Below are 17,325 nucleotides of genomic sequence, written 5' to 3' on the forward strand. Positions count from 1 at the left end.
AGATTTTTTAATCCACCTGGATTTATTGGAAAGTGAAATGTAGAAAAAACAACTTTTTCTAGCATTAGAGCAAGCCATTTTAATCACTTTGGCTAAGAAATTCTTGAGGCCAAGATCACCATCAAGGGGAATATTTTCATAGCATTTGTGTGATATCTGCTGGAAAAAATGTGGAAGATATGTTTTGGGAGGTTAAGAGAAACCTCAGTGGAATTTATTGTTAACGAGAAGGGGTTGTACTGAATTTGTAGGAAGTCATGGTAGATTTTTTGTTTATTGGCACAGATAAGTTCAAACTCAACTAGAACTAATCCAAGGCAAAGTATGATATCTTTGGTGATATCAATAAAGATACCATTCGAAGCGTGAGACATCCATCTGAACTTATTCTTATGTGACTTATAGGTGGGAAATAGTACCGGTAATTTAGTGTCATGTACACAATAGCCCAAATTACCTAAGTGTTTAGAGATCCTACTGGTAACTGTTTGTAATGAGGAGTTAATCCTAATGAATTCTTTCCCAGAGACTCGATCACGGGCAGCATTCCATGCCAGGTTTTAATAGACAAGAGTGGGACAATTAGAGCTTTTATGCAGCCCAACTATGAACCATTTGTGTCTAAGACCCAGGAGCTGTGTTATGAGGATTCTCCACCCAACCCCCCGTTTATATAGCCCTTGGCCACTGTAACAGAATCCCCCTATCCGCCTTTAGCAGTCGGCCGCCCTTGGCCCTGTGGCCCGAGTCCTACTCGCCTAGGTTTGCCCTTGGCCTGACATTACTCCTCCCTTGGAGAAGCGTTTTCGTCCTTGAAAACACAAGTGGGGAGTTTATATAGCCCTTGGCCACTGTAACAGAATCCCCCTATCCGCCTTTAGCAGTCGGCCGGCCCTTGGCCCTGTGGCCCAAGTCCTACTCGCCTAGGTTTGCCCTTGGCCTGACATTGTGAGAGATTTTTTTGAAAATCAAGAGCAAGCTATGATGTTAGCTAGGAGTTATCAGTGGATAACCATTTTCTAGGAATTTGTGATACTTTTTGAACGAAGCAATTTTCCACTAATTTAGTTAAGTCCAGTAGGACTGTCTTCTCCAGTTGGAGAGAACTGACAAGATCAATTAGGCAGCATAGTACAGCTGACAGAGCGAGATAAGTGTTTTTTAGGAGAGTTAGGTATGTGATTGAGCCCATTGGCCAAGACCTTTCGTATCTTTATATTCTCAATGATGCTAAGATCGCAAGTACAAACGTTCATTCCATATGAATCAAAGTTCCTATATAATGTGGTAAAATGACAGTAGAACAATCGGGAACTGATTTATGTCTAAGGAAATCATTATTATACACCAAGTTTTTAACATGTGGTTGATATATCCAACCAATGAGAACATTATCGAGTAATTTGTGATTGCCAAAAAGTAAGTCAAAGCACTCACAAAAAAGAGCTTTAGGTTGTATCCAATAGAGAAGTACATTGTGGAAGAGATAGTGTACGTAGATAGAGTCAAGTTTAGGAGCAACTTTGATGAGAGACCTCTGTCCGCAAGGGCTAGTAATAACCTGCAAATCACCAAGGATTACAAATCAAGAAAATTCCTGACGGGAGAGTTTCTGCCTCTTCCCCTAGTGTGTCTACAAACATTCCTCCGGCTAGAAGAAGAGCTAGGAGTTAAAAGAGTTGGGAGAAGTAAGAGAATTGGTTCTTTTCAGAGCAGGGGAATCATTCTCATCAATACATGGTTTAAGTAAGTTAGTGATGATCTTAACACCTTTGTAGTTAGCATAGGTAGTTAGGTAGATTCCTAGTTCATCAAATTTCAGCTCTTTCAAGATGTCCAGCATTAAACCATGAAAGATGTTAAAGGCAATCTGAGAAATTACAATTTGTTTAGCTTGGCCCCCCAACCAAGAACAAATAAGTGAGAGGTGAAAATCCACCGGTTTTTTTGGGAAGAGTAGTTCAAGATGGTTGAGAATGAACCAAATCGCATGATCAAACCACATGATGCTGGATTTGCAAGAGGCTTTAGGGTCAAGAAACTTGCAGGCACATTTAACATAGGGCCGAAAAACATTCTAGATGGATTCAGTGTACAAGTCAGGGTTACTTTTAGCAAACTCCATGTTCCCTTTAGTACGGATGTAGAGGCCAGTATTGGAAGGGCATTTAGAATGGTCAATGAAATTGAGGTTGAAGGCTGCATTGATGAGCTCTCCTTTGTCAAAAAATTGTCCACCTTTTAAGATTTTGAGTCTACATTCTTCGACAATAGAGGTAGGGATGATTGGCTAGGTAAACTCAGGTTTCACTCAGAATGGTTGCCAAGAAAGCTTTGTTGGGAAGAACCCAAAGCTGATGGTCTACACCAAAGGACTTGATTTCAATTTGTCTAACAAGTAAGAAAGGAGAAACCTTAGAGATTTTTGGCACCATTTCTAAGAGATTGGAATCACTGAGGGAACAAAGATTATTCTGGAATTCTTTGGCAGCTTCAAGAGCCGCACTATCCCTACAAAAAATATCACCAGTTTGTGGGATAGTCGGGGTAGCAGGTGTACAAATGAAGGACGGATTGAGGGCCACATCTTCCTTAAGAACTTAGACAGATCTACCCCAGAGGAAGAGATATAGGGCAAGCTCTTGTTGGTATTGCAGAGAGAGAACGAGAAGTTGGACAATGTACTGAGTGATCAAATTAACACCTTCCTTCGAGTCTTTGTCTAAGGTGGCCAAAACTTTAACCCAATCATTAAAAGACAGCAAGTGTAAGATAGACATTTTCTTGTCTAAAGTATGAACTGAGTCGTAATTAGTTGAAAAGCATCCAAGCTGTTAATACATCTGAGAACTAGAGATGTGGCTATAGAGAGAGGCTCAGAGGTCAATTCCAATCCTTGAGAGAGAGCAAGAGTCTGCAATATATCCAAAAAAGTAAAGTTACTTACAATAGTAAATAATATAGTCCTTGGCCTTTCTAGCAAGGAGGGGTCTGGTTCTAATTGCTAAGGCTTTTTTTGGTTTGCTATTTTTTAGGTACAACTTAATCTAGTCGAGAATCTTTGTATGATTCTCAGGGTTGTGTTTCACACTCATGCGAGCTGTCATTCTAAAGGGTTTGTGGTCCTGAAAGGAAATATAACAACATGAATAGGAGCTATAATAGCTGTGAGCAGGAGACCAGAAAAATAGTCTAAGAAGGACCACCTAACACTAGTCAACTAGCCAGGGGATTATAGACTGTGGGTCAATCCTAGAACTAAGTTTCCAACGTAGTTTCCAAAGCCAGCATCCTGGTTTTCCCACAGAGAAAAAGCCTTATGTATAGGATGTGTGCGTAGCTATTTTACCATAAATAATATGACATAATTGAACTTTCAAATTCAAAAGACAGTTGGCTTTGGAAGAAATGAAATGATAAGTACAAAACCAATTCAGTCTTAGAATTATTTTGTACAATGTTGGTAAGAATGAAGCCTCATTCCACTTATACAAAGTAACAAAAGAACTTCCCAAGCAGTAAGTGAAAGTGTAATCCAATGTAGGACAACTTGCCAAAGCTAATAAAACCATTCCAAGATAAGATAGAGTCCTTACATGCATCCATCCAAACAAGAAAACAATTTAGTTAGCCTTGGATGTGTTTTCCAGGTATGAATGGACCATACCGGTTGTTATCGATGTCCATCTTACAAGCTTTTTTAAAAAACCTTACCAAGCTAAGTCCATAGATTTTTAGAAAAAATGTTAATTATTATCCCCCATTTTTTAACAAAAAACCTAGAGTTTTTAAAGTATCATTTTGATTAGAAGGCAATCACCCCTTCTAATCCAAGTGTCTGAATCCACCATCATTTTAAAGTCATTTAGTTTCTAAAAGCCCAATCAAGTGTAGTAAAAATGAGAAGTTCTTCTAGAAAATTTCCAAGTTCTCAAACTTTAGTAAAAAAACTGGTCATAAGTCCATTACGGTAGAATGATCTCTGAAAAAACCATTACCACTTAACCATCTTTTCTCTTTCACTAAAAAAAATTATACCCCATATGTCATGTTATTTACCATGTCTATACTTACCTTAGTACTCAAAGTTTATCAGAGGAGCACCATTAGCCCAAGAAGATATATCCAAACTGAATAGAGTATAGTCCTTAGTGCGGCCATGGTAAAAAAGGCCCAACATTTTTTTACAAAAACAAACTACAGCGCAGCTGGACAAAGAACAAGACGGCTAGCCAACAGTCTATGTATGTTTAGGCAATGCAGTGTATAGCTTAGCCTAGTCCATTAGGTAGTAAGAATAACCGGATGGTGCAACCAGGCTCAAAACATTCCAAGAGCCAGAGCAAAGTAAGATAGAAAACTCCGACCCCTTAAGTAATTATATATGCCAAGCAAGATTACAAAACCTATATACTAACAAGTCATTGGTAGGCCCTTTATTGTATTAGATTACCTTTAAGACCTTTTTGTCAAGCAAGGTAACGCAGCGGGAATCCCAAGAGGACAACCCATTGCTAAAGTAGAGTAGTCACATACTCACACCAATTAATGACATAATTTTATCAAGCGGCCCAGTAGTTGGTAATCCATACCCGGCTGACATAGAAAGACACTTTTTACGACCAGTAGCAAAAACAACAACAGTATTAGTTAATCCATGTAGTATGCTGACGCCCATTAGGCCACCACGATATGCTTAGTTCCCCTCAACGAAAAGAGTCAGTTTTAGCAAAGCGGCAGAAAAGAGCCCTCATCAAAAAAGGCAAGAAAAACCTCATGCATTAAGCAACTAGTAAATATGAATAACACCTTTATCTTTTACAGTGCTCGCAACTTACCACACTCACCATGACATAGCATGATTAGCCATATATGCTTCCCACCATGGAGTATCACAACAAGGTTTTAGAGCAAGAGCATCATGCTTAATATAAAACACCCTCTATAGCAGTTATATCAAAGTAAACAATGCTCCCCTTTTCTCTTTTTTTAAAAACCTGCAAGGAAATACACATGGGCAAGGAGCCCGGCCTGTGTGTCAGTAGTAGTGAGCTCCATGCTTCAACGTCAAACACAACGCAAATCTTTCTAGGCAAGGCAACAACCAAACATAGCTAAGTGAGGGCCAGAGAAGCACCCTCACCTCTTTATATAGAGGAGGGAGGTGGCCTTCCAGATCGTAGTAATGAGCATAATCTCCATGAGTGTACCGACTCCATTCCGCAATAGTGAGGCCGCTTGGTTGCAGAGTGAAATCCCATACGCCTTCACAGCAAGTAATTGTAATAGGGTAGTAAACTACTTAGGAAAAAACCTACTTGCAAGTATTAGAGATGGGACTAGTCCCATAGTGTGGCGGTGAAGTTAAAAAGATCAGCCGAAAACTTCATTAAGTACCACAAAGTGTGTGTGTGTGTGTGTGTGTGTGTGCACGCGCACATGCAACCACACATAACTCTCAATTCTGCTCGCTCTGTCCAAGAGGTGCCTGTGCTGTCGTCTGTTGCCTTTGCCTTCAAGTTCTCCCCCAATTCCCATGCTCTGCTTGCTGTCATGCTCCAAAATCTCACTGTCGACCGGCTCTCAAGCTTGCAAGCCTTTGCTTGATTCCAATTGTGCCTCTGCACATCAGAAGCTCCAATTTTCTAAAGGCCTCTCCAAGTTCTCAGGGTTCACCTGCTGCTGCAGCCCGAATGCTTCTATTTCTGCTGCTCAGCTTGCCTTCCAAGGCTTTTGTTGCTTTGATTAAAAAAAAATCTCCCAATCACCTTGATTGACCAGCATTACCCAAGGACCCAAGAGTTTCTCCTGCTCTTGGTGCTTCAATCCCCCCTATTGTTCGATGCCGACCTGTTGCCTAGACTTGGCTTCAATTTCTTCCAATTACCTCAAAATTCTCTCAGATCTTGTTGAGCTTCCAACTTCTTGCAAGACCTTCAATGGCAAAGATTATCTTGCTTAGCAAACCTCTGTCTTGATTTCGATTGGCTGCATGTAGAGCTTCTTTCTTGCTAAAAGTATCAAATTTATGATACCACTACCTCAATGCTTGCTTAGGCCATTATTACTCTTCTTTAGTTGCACACCAAATGTTCCTTACCTTTCTACACAAACTCTTCACGTTGCTACATATAAATCTCCTCTTTGAGCTCACCATGTAAGAAAGTTGTTATTACATCCATCTGAACTAGTTCCAGGTCCTCTGTAGCAAGTAATCCAAGGAACAATCCCAGTGTCGCCTTTTTGACTAGAGAAAATATTTTGTCAAAATCTATGCCATACTCTTGTTTGGATACCTTAGCTACCAACCGAGCTTTGTATTTCCCAATATTGGACGCGAAATTTCATTTGTAGACCCATTTACAAGGCGATGGAACATTTTCATTTACAAGGAAATGGAATATTTTGTTCTTTTTGATGCTAGACAACTCACTTTTCATCACTCATAAGTTTTCATTGAGCCTTATCCTTAGCTAGCATGGCTTGTTTGTCACAAGAAGGCTCGCCACTATCTATCAGCAACACAAAATCCACGCCAACAGTAACAAATCGATTTGGCAGATGCAACGCTTTTGAAGATGTCCTCAGGTAATTAGTACTATAACTCAATAGTTCAATCATCTGGAGCATTTACTTGCAAAACAACATGCTCTTGAGCTTTCTGTATAAGAGGTGATACATCGGAGAGTGTGACCCTTCTAGAATTCAACCTCTTGTATTGGCTATCTATGCATCTTAGTCTCATTTAAGACAACATTATTTCTATAGATTATGGATCGACTCCTTGAGGCTCCCACAAATGATAGCTAAATTGAACATCCAATCCATAGCCAATAAAGATGCATTCTCAAGATTTTGGATCTAGCTTAGCATGAAGCTCTTAGATACATATGCATAATCTTTACAAACAAATGTTCTGAGTTTTTCATATGACAACTTATGTCTTGACCATAACTCCTTGCCCTCATGAAATTGCAATGATGCATATGGTGATCTATTGATCAAATAAACTGCTATGTAAAGTGCTTCTATCCAAAAACCTTGTGTTAGACTTGCTTGTGATAGCATAGACATGATTCTCTCTTGACTCACCCTGTTTATTCTCTTAGAGAAACCATTTTGAGCTAGGTATAAGGAGCATTGAACTCACACTTAATTCCCCTTCTTGCACAGAAGTCAAAAAACTCTTTGGAGATGTATTCTCCACCATGGTTTGAACATAAAACCTTTATCTTCTTACAAGAATGATTGTCAACACTTGACAAGAATCTCTTAAATCAAGAGAATGTCTCATCCTTCGACTTTAATGCATAAGCCCAAACTTTTCATGTTGTGTCATCTATGAACATCACAAAGTAAGATGTGCCACCAAGAGATTGAGTCGCCATGGGGCCACATACACCACTATGTACAAGCCCTAAGGCTGTCTCTCTTTCTTAAACAAAACATTACGAGAAGCACATATTTGGTTCCCATACTGAACAATTCTTATAGAAAGGAAATTTAGAAAAAGGTAAAGCAATCAAACAACCCAAACAAGAAAGAGTTTCCATTACTTTATTGAACATATGTCCCAATCGGCTATGGCACAAAGCAACATTTGGCAGCTTGGTTACTAGAAGAACATTGTATTTGTTAGACACATAAAAAGGATACAAAGAGCCAACTTTAGAACCACTAGCAAACAACAAGTTTTCTTTGGTTATATGCTTGGATTGCTGATGGAAAGCAACTTTATAACTCAAGTCATCAAGTGTGCCAACTAAAATTAAATTGTGAGTCAAACATGGCACATGACAAACATTGTGAGTGAAAAATCTAACACAAAACCATAGTAATGTTACCAATGGCAACTATGTCACAAGCATAATTGTCACCGAATGTGGCGAAGCCAGTCGTCTCTTCATAACGAGTAAACCACTCCCTACCTGGGGTCACATGAAGAGATGCACCTGAATCTAGGATTCATGTATGTGACACTTCACCACTGAGCTAGAGATAAACTCTGTAAACATAGAGTCTCTTGTGCATCATAGAACACATTTGTAAACTCTATCAGCAAATTAATGTCATGTGAATAATCACAATTAGTGACCAGATTGATCTCTTAGATCTTCACTAAAATTTTACTCTTTTACACCATTGTCACTACTTTGACTTTTTCCTTTCTCATGTTTCCATGCATGCCAATATTTTGTTTTATATGGCCATACTTCTCACACAACTGACATTGAATACCCTTTTTACTACAAGACTTTGATCTATCACGAGATGTGTCTCTCTTACCATCTTTGCCATATTTATGTTGCCAAGAACAACCTTTTCTTTGTTTGCTTTCTTTTTGCACGTAGTGAGCTTCATTATGATGCAAGCTACCTATAGTTTTATGAAGCACTTCTTTTAAAGCAAGAGAACTAGTGATAGCATTATACACTAGCATACCATTTGGTGTAGAATTACTAATAGCAGTACATAATGTATCCCATGATGGTGGCAATGAGCAAAGCAAGTGAATAGCTTTCATCTCATCATCTATCTTCATATGTTGAGCACAAATCTGAGCAAACAAAGATCAACCTCATTGATATGGCTAGCAACACTAACTAAATCTTTCATATGAGGATTAAAAAGCTTTTGCATCAATAACACCTTGTTGCTAGTAGCGTTTCTCTCATACCTGTTACATAAGTTCAACCATACTTGATGCGTCGTAGCGCACTCCAAAATAGTGAAATAAACTAACTTGGAAAGATGCAGTCTAATCGTAGATCTACAAAGGGCATCTAAGTCTTCCTGTTGAAAGTGAGTCATGTTCATCTCCTTAGTCCTTGCAACATATGAAATGGGAAGTTTTTGCTTCTTTTGCACTAAGACATCCTGAATCTTCTCTTTCAAAAGTGCAAACTTTTTCCATCAAACTTCTTGATGTCATAAACATCCTTGCTCTTAGAATTTGCCATAAGAGCGAGAGTTCTAGCACAAATTTTTGAAAATTTGGCAGAGTCTTGTTTGAATTTAGGAGAAAATTTCGACCAAAATGACTGTCCAAGTGCAACACACATGGACCAAAAAATGCATAGAAATGATCTTTGAGCAATAAGCATAAACTAAAGGGAAGTAGACTATTTGTGCACACTGTCAAACTAATAAATGATTGCCAACATAGTTTCAAAGCACCTAGTCCTCTCTATACATGGCATATGACAAGGATACGATATGGGGATCTCCAAAAACCTAATCCACCTTTCACTGTGTACCCCGCTCCCCAATGTTCGGCTCCCGGGGGATTCACTCTATATAAAAAATGGGATGCCACTTGCAGACAACTTTGATAAAACCCCTATATACGACTCATATTAGGGAGTATGACCTCCCTTTCTATGCTTATATGACAATCAATAGAGGAAACTATCATACCCCTATCTTACATATAAAATTTAGGTCTCACATGATCTACCTGAGTAAAACTAATCAAAGAGTGTGTAGCATAGTGACTGGCAACGTAGAAAGGAACCACTTCTGTTGATAGCTAGATGTACCCTCAATGTGTCTTAGTTTGACTTTCAAACTATGTGCCCGATCAGCCTGCTACTCATCCAATTCCGACCCATTTAAATTACTAAGAAAACATGGTTATAAAATTTTGTTAGGTTATCCATGTAAATTTGCATCTATACAAACTCTTCATAGCTTTCATCCTTCAACAAATAAACTATAATCACAAACCAAGGAATTTGCATGTGTCCTTGTAGCTATTGACTCACAAGTTCAAGGGAAAGAAATCAAAGGATAGCTTTTGAATTCAAGCAGGAAAAATGGGTAGTTTATTTGAATTCAAATTTCCCCCCCAAAATGAAATTTAAAATCTAGCCGGAAAAATCATATCATGTGCCATATCTATGGAAAGAGCTTGGCGTGTAGATTACATATCTATAATCTTTGCTTAAATTGGATATCATATGTAGGAGTTATGGAAGGCCAAAAATCATAAAGTTATCCACCCCCTTTTTTGGGCGAAAAAGTGTATCCTTTGACCACTCTTACACCTCTCTTACACACCCACCATTCTTGCACACATGGCTTACATCTCTTTGTCAAGATGTTAATCACCTCCATAATCTCATGGCAAATAAAGAGGCCCTCCTAGACCCCATCCCAGTGTTCGGGAAAAATCATTTTCCCAAACATACAAAATGCCTTTCCTTGAATATGTCAAGAGGAAAATCTAGAAAATTAGGTTACTTTTTTAGGTTTGTACACTATTTTTTCTCTATTTTGTGGCGGAATTTCTCCTTTTCCCCTTGCGCTTAACTGGCATTTTGGAAATTGAAAACGGCACGATATTAAGTTGAGACACATTTTTCCCGAACACTGCCCCATCCTCTTCCTAATGTGGGAAGCCTTGATTTTGAAACACAAAAACTTCCTCTCATTTTCCCCTTTTCTCACTTCTCCCCCCCCTAAATATGATACCCCCTCCCTTATTTTTAAGCTTGGGAAATAAATTATTGGGGGCCTGCCCCTAACTTATACACTTATGTAACTTGTAAAAAAATCCCCCTCTCCTGCACTTACATGGTACGATAAGTTTTCCATGGTGAATCCCCCGGGGTTCAGCTTCAAAAGACCTCTCGCACAACCCTCACCGAAGGCTAAGCACTGACACGACTATAGTCAAGTCTCCAAAATAACTATCTTCCATACCAAGTCTCAAAAATGGTCAAGACTGTTATACTAGACAAGATGGTTCCACATATGCGTACAAAGGTAGTATCTGTAGCAAACATACATATGATAATCTCGGTAATAACCAAGATATCCGCTCAAACATGTACCAATCACAGTCCAAGCAATAATTGCAACTCCCACTGGAAATGCAATCCGAGAATAGACCAAAAGTTGATGACACCTGCTAAATGCTCTTAATGATACCAGAATGTCAAACATAATTAAATGTCAAACGCATACAGCATAACATAGATAGATCTCAAGGAAAATGCTCTCCAAAACATGTACTTGTATCCAACTACCTACAGTGGAAAAGTAGCACTATGTGTAACCTATTGTGTCGTAGAAATGACCACAATGCACTCACATAGATCATGTATAACCCACATAAGGATACATTGAGCCAATGCTCGAAACACCTGTGTCCTGTCTCAATCTGTGTTTGCATATGAGGATGTTGATGCCATGTACATTGCTGCAAAAAATGTGATCATAATTAGATCAAATGAACACCATCGTTGCATATGAAATGTGCCAAAATCCTCAAGACGACTCCTAGGTTGTGTAGATATGAAACTGTATGAGGAAATTATGGCAAAAATTATGCTTTTGGGCCAAAAAATGCACTTTTCTTTCTGCTAATTTGCCACATTGTGGGTTGAACAACCATAGCAAAATGATCCCAAATCTTAGAAAAATCATCTTCCAAATGAGCTAAACACAGGTTGAAGATCTCACTTCCACAATCCCATACATGGCTGCAAATTTTTTGCTCAAAATCCTGCTATAAGCCCCCACCAATGCACTCTAATGTGTGTGCAATCAAAGGATAACTGGCTAAATTATCTTCTCTGTAACCCCTTTGTAAGCACTCGACAATGGCTACAAATCATCTCCAAATAGTGCACAAAGCACTTATGATGATGGAGCTCTCTTTCTAGCAACCAATTGGCTTCAATATCAGAATGAAGGGAAGCAAAAGAGCGGAGTTGAATACATGCAACACACACAGAGAGAGAGAGAGAGAGAGAGAGAGAGAGAGAGAGAGAGAGAGAGAGAGAGAGAGAGAGAGAGAGAGAGAGAGAGAGAGAGAGAGAGAGAGAGAGAGAGAGAGAGAGATGGTGAAGCCCTCTTCTTCATAGTAGCAAATGATAGAGCATAAGATTTTGAGTGTTGCTCACAATTGTATATCTATACAGACAATTGTATATCTATACAATTTAAGGTTAGCAGACATAAGTTAGTGATGGGCGAAGGATGCTCAGCCTACATGGTCAATACCCCAACATAAATGCATGGAAAGAGAATCATAACACCTTGCTTGCACTCTAACGTACGCTTAAGTGTTTTCAAGTCTCCTACCAAGTGCCATTCAACTTGCAAAGTATTTAAGTTTGAAACCTACAATCTTTGTCCTTCCTGTTGTTACCAAATAACACCAACAATCGGAATCTTTGTCCTTCGTGTTGCTACCAAACAACATCAACAATTGGAATATGATTGAAATACCACCTCATGAATTATGTGTCTCATGCGGGAGATAAAAAGCTGCCAATCATGAAATGTTATTCTTGGATTGGATCCCAAAAATTGTGTTTCCAATCTCATTGGAATTTAAATCAACATCGATGCTCGCCAAGGCCCTACTCATCAATGTAATGCTTCCCATTTCAAGACGTTGACCTTTCACAATTTGAAATATCGAGCTTCATAATGATGACGACTTTACCATCACACACTTCTTATCGTAGCAAAAGATTTGTTGTCTTCCATAGGCATGACAACATCCATGCAATGAAACCCTCCTAATAAGCTGACAAGAAGATTATTGACACATTTCTTTGCAAGGCTCACAATATAGGGTATTGATGGCAATATAAATAGTCACTTTGCCCTGTGTCCTAGCATGAAAACTCTGTACAAGGCTTTGCAGGCTTTGAAACTTACTCCTGCATTATCACATAGCTCCATCATTTCCTAAGGCGACATGATCTTCTTCAATTCAATAAAATACTTGGGGCACAAAACTTTGGCAATGCTAGCATTGGATGGGTCATCAAATAGTGCCACAAGCTCTTTTGGCTTGACAATTTGCTATAATAGTGTATGTCCTGTCTCTTCAGCATAGGAATTGATTCCCGTGATCATGCATGGCAAATGCCCGTGAGTAGAATGAAAAAACTATAGAATAGATGTTGAAATCATGCACCACTCCCTATATTTGGTTTGCCGGGTACATTTCTTTCATGCTCCACCACATGTAGATATCATTGATATCGCTTGTCTTTTGCAGTGACAAACATGGAAGCCAAGGGGAATGTGTGTAAGATGATTGATTCAATGCCGTACATTATGTGTAGTGTGCTGCAATTGAATGTAGTTGTCCAATCCCCACTCTTGATCCTAATTTTGTTGGCTTAATTTCTTTGTAAGCTTCACCATTACTTCATTGAGGTGCTTGTATTTCTTATGGGAATCCGCTTGGACTATTGAATGTCCTTGACATACTTCTCTCGCAGAGAAGAGTACACAGCAAAGAGCTGCGTTCTTGCTTCCATTTCATAGAAGAACATAGAATACACTCTTTTGCAATAGCCAAAAATGCCATCTTTTCCATCACCTACAAAACACAATAACTCAATGACATTTCAAAATGGTGGTGATGCATTGGTTAGAGGATCACTTGAGTAAATATGATCATCAACCGGTAAACTTATTACTTTGTACCCAATGCTCCGTAGTTGATCTGCAGCATTGGGATTGGATGTGCTAATTTTCATGGTTGCATATTCTTGCTTCAGATCAACATTAAGATGATTCCATTCTGTCGTGTTAGTAATTTCTTGAAATGGAGGTAGATTGGATGATATTTAGAGCGAGCTTGATGAAGATAATTAGAGAGAAAAGGAGTAATAGTGATTCACAATGCAACAACTACAACCAGAGGATGTCGGCTATGGGGGGAAGAACCAAAGAGAACTTAGAGATAGGAGATTTGGATATGCTATGAGCACCTTACCTAGAGCTATACAAGCTTTCATATTCCTCTCATTGTATGCACTTCCATGCTCACTCTCTGTCATTCTATCATGCTCAAGTGTGATCATTTATGATTATCTAGTGATTTGTTGTTTATCTCTTGTGATGTGTTCAATATTTCCAACATTCTCTAGAAAAACTATGACCCGCCCACCGTACCCCTGTACTTCGTCACACTCTTGATTGTTTGTAAAATTGGAGGACTATGTGAAGGCGCCCTCATCTCTAAAAGCCACATTAAATCGCTCGATTGATTATGGTTCCTGTTGAGCTTCTTAGTAGCTCAATAATGGTTAACCCAAAGGCAGGCCCCGAGAGACTCCATTATTAAGACTATGGTTCCCAACGGTGTACCTCGAAGTAAGTCCTTTTCAACCAAGATAATAGATCTGTGTTCCACTTAACCTATTGCAATTAACATGTCCAACCTTTCATGGACAACTTAAGGACCTCTCTTCTTAAGCAAGAAAAGAGAAACCAATAGCTCTGACACCAATGTAATGGAAATGGCCTATGAACTTTGAGAATAGTGGAATTAAGAGAATTAGAGTGAGCATTTTCATGAGACTACTTTAAGAACATAGAGGGTGAACTTAATTAGCTGCAACAACCTAACCATTATACTTAATTAACTTGGCATGAACAATACTTTTGCAAGAGAGAGAGCTAGAGAACTTGAAAACAGTTGAGGACCATCTTTATGTGGAGACGGTCCCCCCTCCAATAGGCTTTTGTATTATAGATTCTCCCATCAAGAGAGACTTGGTACAATACAAATCTTTGTGTTCCTTGTGACCTAGGTGATGCAATGAAGATGGTAAGCTTCATGCATCACGAGCATAACATAAACTTTGTAAACGCATTAACCATCCCCGGCCTCAGTCCCAAGGCCTCAAACACCTTCGAAGGTGGAGAGAGCTAGCGGGGAATGAGGGTAGGGAAGAGGAAGAAAACGAGAAAGAGATAGTTCCTCACTTATCATCACTCTTCTTGCATAGTGTATCATAATAGCATAATAACGACGATGAAGAAGATGTCAAGCTTAAGCATTGAAGCATGGCTTTTGGTTGGATTTGCATTCCATAGACTAAAATATTGGTGTAGGCTCTCAACTTCTCAACAAGCTTGGAGAAGGAGATGAAGTCACTTGCACTTGGCACTTCACATAATGAGTGTGTGAGTGTGAGGGAGTATAGCTCCCCCTCCTTGCTTGGGTCGACCCCCTCTTCTAGCTCATGGTGGAAGCTCATTGGCTTTCACAAGCCTAGCCAATCACAAGCTTGTTCACAACTAGCAATAGAGGTAGTCCTTGGACAAGTGTCCTCCTTTCCTCTTTGATAGAGAGGGCTTGTTAAATGCTAAAACAATTAATTTAATTAAATAATTTATCATTGGACTTATATAAGGGTCAACCAATAGGCTTTAAACACACCTTGAGGGCAACCTAGCTAGGGGCTTGACATGTGTCCAATATGCCTCTTTGAGCAAGGGGTGCCCCTTGGGTGAGGGGAAGGTCATCCATGCATATTACCTACTTGTATGGCTCGTCCCCTTCTTTGTAGGCATAGGCCTTGACTTTATACCCCTAATGCCCTTAATCACCTCAAGCATCTTATCATGCATGGAAATAGCAAGAGCATGGCCTCTCTCTCTACCATCCCCCTAGCCTCAAGGCCTCGCCCCCTCCTTGTAGGGATTGAATTTGAATTTCAAGCACATGCTTAGCTTAAGTTGCACCTTAGCTGTCAAGCATCTCATGCACTTTTGATTATCAAGATCCTCAAGCATAGGCCTAGCTTTAACCTAAGGTCTAAGGACTTTTACACTAACCATTGGAGGTCTTTAATGAAGCTAACCCTAAGGTCTTCCAAGTTCCATTATGCAAGCATTGTTCTTCAATAGACCAACTCCTTGTGAGCCCTTGCTGAGATGGAACCATCCCCTTTTGGCCCCGTGTTGAGCTTGGCCTAAAAACTCATATCTATGTTCTAGCTCTTGATTCCCATTTATTTCCCCATATTAAATGATCATTTTAACATAAGAAAATCATTTGGGTGAAGCTAGATATTAGATTTTATGACAACTAGTATGCTACCTAGCATTGAACCCACACTTCATAGTTATAGTGCTTTACCATTGGTGCTATATCAAATCTTGTGAGATATAGACGAAGACAAACAATTATAAAGGATAGTTTGTCGACATAGTTTACACATAGTACACACAATAAGCCAATTGTTCACACAACATATATAGTTACATGGAGTTCACAATGAGTTCACATTCAGTTAGTTCACATTGAGTTCACATGAGTCCCATCAAAAATCTCTACAACACCCCTTGGTGCGATCAATGATTCCTTTGGGGGGGGGGGGTACATGGTCATGAGAAGAAGACGAAGAAACGAAGTTTTAATGTTGTAGGAACGATCCCAAGAGACCTCACAAATCTCCCCAAGGAGTCTTGAACTCAAAACCTATTAAGACATGACTTAGTGGGCACATGCACCCACTCTGTTCGGCCAACATCTAATTTTGACGGGCTCAACTAATGGAACCCTTTTTACACTTGCAAACCAAACGAATAGATAGTGTAGACGTTCTTGAGATTGATTTGGCAAAGTGGTGAAGGATGAAAAGCTAAAAACAGGCTAGTTTGCAAGTGCAAAAGGTTGCAAGACTAGGCCATGGCATGCATGCTCTTCTGCTACACTCCCAACATTGTGAACAAGGACATTTGTGGCTGAACACGGGGGGGGGGGGGGGGGGGGGGGGGGGGGGGGGGATGTTTACCGCGTTCGCGGCGGCATAAAACTTGTAAGGATGCAATCAAAAGCATGGCATGCCCTAGGATTATGGAGCCAATTTAGAGGTGCCTAAATTGGGGGAGGAATTTTTGAGATCTGCTGCACGGATTTGAGCTCAAAGGGGGGCAAATGGAAGCGGTGCGCAACAACTACCTGTTGGGTTAAAGGCCTAAATAAACCCTTTTTGTACATTTTTATACTTTGTCCAGGTTCATATTGAACCTGGACACATTTTTTAAAGGTCACTTATAATAAAAGTCGGAAAACCCAAAAATCACTCATTGAGTTTTCCCCAAAAGCGTGAGCTCTCTCTCTCTCCCTCTTCGTTCTGCTAGCGCTTCCTCTCCTGCTGGCTTTTGCCACCCCTCTCTGCACACACACTGCACATCTTCGCGTGCTCTATCACTTGCACACACCGCCGCGCGCTCATCAACTGGTATCAGAGCCAAATTAGGGTTTCAGAAGCTTTGCGCAGGAGGCTGGACAGCAGGCGAAAGGCTTCTCTCGCGTCAAATTTCCGCTTTCATCGCGAAGCCCCTTGCTTCCGGTGTCACCTAGGGTGATTAGGGTTTCCAAAACAGCCTAAAACAGGCTGAAATTAGGTCAAAACAGGTAAAAACCAGAAAATTACAAGTCAAAATAGCAAAACGCAGGTGTTCTAAATTGATTCCCGTGAATACCCCTTGCTTTTCCCACTCAAAACAGGTCCATTTGATGCAAATTGATGCGCCAAAACAGTAAATTTGCAAAAA

The sequence above is a fragment of the Adiantum capillus-veneris genome, chromosome 17 (assembly GCF_014529385.1).
Source record: "Adiantum capillus-veneris isolate H3 chromosome 17, ASM1452938v2, whole genome shotgun sequence".
In the NCBI taxonomy this organism is placed as follows: Eukaryota; Viridiplantae; Streptophyta; class Polypodiopsida; order Polypodiales; family Pteridaceae; genus Adiantum; species Adiantum capillus-veneris.